The 6,777-nt window shown below is 32.5% G+C and overlaps 1 long non-coding RNA gene across 3 annotated transcripts; it reads left to right on the top strand.

The window, feature by feature from the left end:
* Window positions 1–246: 246 nt before the first annotated feature.
* LOC127151334 (uncharacterized) lies at window positions 247–3,472 on the top strand. Of its 3 annotated transcripts, none has more exons than XR_007824240.1 (5): window positions 247–418; window positions 600–639; window positions 1,698–1,758; window positions 2,859–2,904; window positions 3,298–3,472. It is a non-coding gene; the product is annotated as an uncharacterized LOC127151334 (long non-coding RNA). The 3 variants fall into 3 exon arrangements; XR_007824238.1 differs by having other exon boundaries at window positions 581–639; XR_007824239.1 differs by lacking the exons at window positions 2,859–2,904; window positions 3,298–3,472 and having other exon boundaries at window positions 1,698–2,815.
* The last annotated feature ends 3,305 nt before the right edge of the window (window positions 3,473–6,777 follow it).

Here is a 6,777-nt window from a genome sequence, read left to right as displayed (position 1 = left end):
GTATTGCTTGTGGGGCGGGGTGTGATAGTTGGGGTTTTCCGTGAATATATATCGGGTAGTGGAAGAACATATATATTTTGCTACATCGCCCCCTGTGAAATTATCCACTCCTGAAACCTACATCATATATAACACTGGGGCAAGTCATTTTTCTTATGCTTTGTCAACTCCTTGAAAGGACATTTTAATATTCTTGATTGAACTTATTTGAATAGAGTTTAATAGGTTGAAACTGTCTTTGAGTTCTAAGTTCTTCAATATTCAATACTGACATCTAATTGTCCAATTATCAGGTAAAAGTCCGGTTGAGAAGATTATGTCGCAGACTGACACATCAAATCTAATCTTTTATCTTTGATATCAATTCATCAACCTCTCTCGGTGGTCATTCCCCATATCTAAGCTGAAAACATGAATGGTTTGCCTCAGAAAGCACGCAATAGCTAAAGCTAATTTTGTCAAATCTATAATATGTATTTCTTGAATTAATACATATATCAAATCTATAATCTATATTTCTTGAATGCAATTTATGATTAATTTTTTTACCTAATATTCTCAACTTACCAAAATGATGCAGGCCATGAATTTTTTTGCAGGATTGTTGCTACTCCTGATGCTCGAGGAGAATGTTTTTGGGTAACTGCTACCGTAAACTTTCTTTTCACATTACTTTTTAAATTATCTCCTCTAAATTAATTCTCTTTTATCTGTTTGAGTGTACTTATTTAAGGTGTTTCAGATGCATAATCTTTATTCTTCTATGTTATGACTTTATTTATTTATTTTTGTTTGATAGACTCAGTTCTTAATCCACTGATGTAAATTGATGCTTTTTTAAATATAATTTAATATTATATTTGTTTTCTGTAGAACTTGCAAATAATGTCCAAGAGGTTGTTTCAACCAAAGCCATACGTTCTTTGCCTAATTTTAGGAGGCTACTACAATTGAATGTCTATGTCCCTCTAAGATCATCTTTTCACTTACATGCTAATGTGATTAGGTGCCTAAAGATATTAGGGTGAACTAATTACAAAAGTTTTCCAGAACTTTGGTTGGAATAATAGATGACTATTTAGCAGGTGATTCAGAAACATAGTTGCTCACAGACTTCTAAGAACAAGTAACTATCTTTCCTATGGGTAATTTGGTGTCACCAAATATTTGTTCGCCAATATTTATTTGAAGCTTTCTTAATTCTGAAAGTCAATGACACAACAAAAAGGATTTATTCTCAAATAAATAACTTGGTTGTGATTGTTAGTGATTGGCCTGCAAGCTACACTTGAAGAGAATCTCATCCCTTATAGTTTTAGAATGTGAATTCTGTAAAGGAACATTTGTAGGAACTACTAGAGTTTTTATTATTTATCGTTGTCACTGTATTTATTTCACAAATACTTGTTAAGTTTAAATGTTATCCATTGATCATTGGTGCATCTCTTTTCCATGTAGGATTTATATTTATCTGGAGGTTCTGCTTTAAGTTTCTATGTTACTATAGGTGTATTTTTCAATTTGAAAGGCCTTCTTTAATTTTCCCTCTTATAATCATAAAGCAGGAAGATCACCATCAGTTATTCTGTTTAATTCACCCGAGTGTGATTTCCAATAGCAATGCTTATAAAATGGTATTTGGTATTTAAGGGTTTCCCTTGTTTGAGTTGATTTTAATATAAGCGGCTTTTGTGCAGGTAGTATGGTTGAAGGTTGAGTTGTGCAGGTGCTGGAGGAGAAAAGATCTGTGGTTCTGAGGTTAATACTATATTTATTGGGCTTGGCTTTTATTCTTATGTGATAGTATATATTGGTTATTGGGTGATTGCCATAAACTCCATGATGGAGTGACTATGTTCACTTTAGGAAAAATTTTGAAAAGAAAAAGATCCAATGATTTTGATTTCTTAGCAGTTTGCACCACCTAATGTTATTGAGTTCTAGTCATGTTTGTTCGTCTCATACTCATTATATCTTATCAGCACGATTCCTACATTGTTTCTTCCTTGAAGGCTTTTCAAGATTTTTTTTTCCTTTTTCAATGTGATGGGTTACGACTTATTGGTGGAGACAAGCCTACTTCTTCTGCTGAACTAACTCTTCGTGTGATTGTTTAAAGAAGATGGTTCTTGAAACTTTTGTTGTTGTTTTTTTTTTATATAATTTTTTCCAAAGTTGAGGAGCTAGAAACAACACTCATGGAAATGGTCACCGAAGATAATCGACATCCTATTAAGTGCCAGGGCACAAATCTTTTGTTTGTGAGGAAAGCTTTCTTATACTTGTTTTTATTAAGTGTTAGGGTAAAAATGTGATGGGCTTTCGAATTTTAGATACTATGCTTGCCCGGTCTTATTGTACTTAATTGAGGCTCCTTTTTGTAGTTTGTTGCAACAAAATTTACCCCATATAGACCATGGTGACGAGGGATGATGTTGTAATTTGAATTTTTGAAGTACAAGGACTTGTATGTATGCCTTTGACAAACTGAATTTTAATCTTTTCACGAGGGTGAGCAATAGTTAAATCTAGATGAGGTTGGGGCATTTAGAGTTAGATTAATGAATGGTTTCTAACAAACACTATAGTAGCTTCTTGTCATATTCCATGTTTATTGATTAAACAATACTTTGATTCCACAGAACTTTAGTTGCTCCACTTGAGAGGCTAAAGTTGGAATATATAGTTCGTCTAATGTGACTAGTTGTTGAGCATAAATTTACCTGTGTGGTTCATAAATTTACATGTGTAGATCATAAATGCGAATCTTTAATGTCTTGAGTATCTTTATTTCTATTTCATTCTCTCATTCTTGTTTTCTTCAACCATTCTAACTTGATTTGAGTTGCCTTTTGTAGTTCAAGATGGTGGCGAATGAATAGGTCTTAATTTTGATAAAGTGAGGTAAATGATTGTTTTTGTTTTGTGATGCCAACAATTTTGATTATGAATGTTGCCTTTTGTTTGCTCAAAGAATAATGAAAATATGATTTGTGGAAGAGATTGGTGCCAACCATTGATACTGTCTCTATGTTTCTTATTTCCCCTTTCAAACAATGTCCTCTTATTTTATGAGTTCGCGATTAATCTTAGTTCTTATTTACGTTCTTATTTTTGTTCTGCATTGTGCTTTTGAAATGGTATGTGCTTTAGAGGGACTGATGCATTTCAAATAATAGAACAGATTTTGCTGCATCTTTTGTATTATTTGAATTTAAGTCAATGTAAGTAGTGCCTTAACTTTTCATTTAATAAATGATTTAAACTCGCTTTTTCTATATATTTTTCTTTGTGTAGTTCAATACTAAAAATGCATATAGGCAAGAAGAGATTGACGAGATTCAAATAAAATGGGCAAGTTTTGTTGGCTGATTTGTGTAAAGTTTCACTTCTACATGTTTCTTTTTCATCTAGTTAAGTTAGTAGTTACTTTAGATTGCGGAGGAACTTGTTGTTATACATATACTCTAGTTTTGGGTTTTTCTGCTTGTAGCTTTCTACTTTAAGTTTTTGTAGGGATGGGCAGTCCTATAGTTTTTGGAAGGGTGGGCGATCTTCTACTAATTGTGTTGTTTATTATATAGAAAATTATTATGTAGTCATGATCTTACATATTATTGGAAGATTTTGAGTATTTGATCTTATAATGTCGGATATAGTGTGTTTATCCATATGTGAGTATATATAGGTGTTGGATGATGTGTATTTTATTGTAGTATTATTTGAAAGTGTGGAAGTGTGTGTTGGTATTTTAGGTATTGGATCTTGTGCATTGTAGATAAAATAGAAATATTATTGGTTTGTCATAGAGTATCAGGCATTCTAGCTAGCGTAGAAGCAATTTATTTTATATATATTTTTAACAATATATAATGATGAACATTTGACATAATACAAGACAATTAATGTCGGTTTTTAACTATTTGGCATCATAAAAAATGGACAATAATGCAACAAATAATAAAAAGAAATTTGTGAAAACGGACACAGGAGACAATGTATAAAGTTGGTTTTAAACTGACATTGTTGGGAATCTATAATGTTAGTTTTAAATAGACATTGTTGGCATCTTTAACGTCGGTTTTAAACCAACATCAAAGCATAATCAACATTAATGGAATTTAATAACATGATCATAAATGTTGGTTTAGAACTAACATTGTATCTTTTTAATGTCGGTTTTAAAACGAAATTGTTGGTCTTTTTAATGTCAACTGACATTAAAGGGCTTTAGTAACAATATCATAGATGTTAGTTACGACCTTTTTAATGTCGATTTAGCCAGTTTTGCTTAGTGAGTGAGATTTTAGAATTTTTTAGGGGATAAAATACAATCACATAAATTCATTTTTATTTTCATAAACAGGCTTTTAACGACTCATTTAAAAAAGAAACATATAAATCACAATTCACACAATTAGATTTCACTCATTTCTTTCCACAAAAAATATGAACCACTTCCACACCTAGACTTGGGATTCAGTTCACTAGCATCTTTTGGTACTTTCCTGTTCATTTCTTGTGGCTTATGTTGTTGACTCGAATGCATTTGGCCAACTTCTCAACTCTGTGTGGTCTTGCACCACCATGGTTGCTTTTAATCGTTAGGTGCACATAATAGCTAGTTCATTGACAGAAATAAGGCTAATGGTTTACTCGCATACAAGTATCACAATCATCACATAGAAACTTTAGTTTTCGTTTCAAATAATAACATCAACATCGACAACAATACAGCGCTTAAGTATTTATAACAACATAAAGACTCATAAAGAATGCTTTCAAAACTTCTTTCATTTAGAAATTCACTCGCAAAATACTTAATTTCCTTCTTTTCAAAATGCACAACTTCAGCTCCTCGTTTAGTTCTTTCTCAACACGCAGCACAACACTTAGTAAAATCTCAGCAAATCCTCTGAATAATAACACTTTCTTTAATCCTTTCAATCTTATTTATATTACTCCTAAATCGGATTAGTCATCCTTGAGCTTTTTTCAGCTCACCAAGCTTTTACTTACAACTTTATACGCATCATCTTATAACTCATCAGGTCATGCACTAAGCTTAAATTTAATACGTAACCAGCTATCAAATCAAGATTAGACATTCTCTTGAAATGCTAAATCCTTAACATCGACTTTCTTCTCGTGTCACACCAAAACACCTAACTCGTCTTGCATAAATATGCTTAGATACTTCCCTATGTCATTACTTGGACGCGTACTTTCTTCTTCTCGCGTTGTCCCACTTCAACGCGAATTCTCAAAACACATACTTTTTCTCGAAACGTCTTTTCTTCATACTTATTTAAAATGTCCCCTCTATTCCAGACTTGGGCCTCATAGTATAGTTCACACCTTGACCGGAAAGATTCTTAAATCTCATCGCTTAACAACACTAGTACCTCATTCGCAAACTCGTGCTTTTCAAACTTTTTATCAACACACACCGAATTCATCTTTTGCAAAAAACTTTCTAAACCAGTAAAAAAAATATACTTTAGAAATTTGAAAGCATGCTTAGAAACATTTAACCAGTAAACATGTTTAGAAATCATCATTCAAATCATTTTTGTCACTCACAATTCGAAGCTAGACTCTCAGGTTTATAGATTTGTTCAATCCCTTCTTGACTTAAAATTCAAACCACATTTGAGTAGTCAAACCTCCTAGTCTGGTTATTCCACTTTTATGACGAGTAAATAATGACATTCAAAAGTCATTTTCAACCTCTAGCCTAGAGAAATTTCCTTATTTCGGTAAACTTTTCAATTATACTAAGTTAAGGTCATTACTAAAAAGAAACAATTACGAGAGACACTTTCTTGAAAAGAGGAATACTAAATTTTCATTAAAAACAAAAGACTGAAACATTGATACATAGATGCAGAAACAAAACTGAGTCCCCATATGACATGTCATAGATCCTTCTCTGTCGCTCGCCAACTTTTCTCTACCTTTACCTTTGCCTGAAATATTGAACATAGAAAGAGTGAGTATAAACATATACTCAGTAAGAGACCTACTACTAGTCTCGTTAGGTGTCTGTTAACTTTCCATTAGAGTCTTATAAAGAAATACTCCTACACTGGCGCGTTCCCGAACACACGCAATCTAATGATCCCGAAGGAACATCTTTGGTCTTTGGTGAACCCAAAGGAACACCTAGGACAAAACTGGTTTTCAGTGATCTTGAAAGAACATCTAAGACAAACTGGTCTTCAGTGAACTCGAAGGAACACTTAGGACAATCAAGCTGTAAATGATCCCGTCGGACCACTCATATACATAACATCTCATGAGACTGGTGATCCCGTCGGACACCCATATGGGTGTGACTCTAATAGCAAAGTTAACAAAACGTTCATTCATAGCATGTAACATATCATAAACATCATAATATGATATGAATATTAATCATAATGTTTTTAATCATGGGATTAATATACTATGCATTATCATCAACGTAAATCAGTCATCAACATCAACACATTGTGCATCTTAGTTACATCAATGCATAATGGAAAATTACATGCAAGCTTTTAACTTCAGTTCGAAAGTCTAGTAGGAGAATCATTTACCTGCAGATTTTAGCCAAATAAAGTACTCCTTACAGTAAAAATCCTCCAATTAATTTGATCCTAATCATAAAAGAAAAATTCAGTATCTTAATTAATAAAATTAGCAATTGACTATCTTCCAAAAATTCTCCCAAATTAATTAACTTCCAAAAATTGGGGTTGAAACCAATTCAACCTTCATTGGAAAAAGTCCAAG

The sequence above is a fragment of the Cucumis melo genome, chromosome 10 (genome assembly GCF_025177605.1).
Source record: "Cucumis melo cultivar AY chromosome 10, USDA_Cmelo_AY_1.0, whole genome shotgun sequence".
NCBI lineage: Eukaryota > Viridiplantae > Streptophyta > Magnoliopsida > Cucurbitales > Cucurbitaceae > Cucumis > Cucumis melo.
Note: the sequence above shows the minus strand (reverse complement) of the source record. Positions and strands in the feature narration are given on the sequence as shown.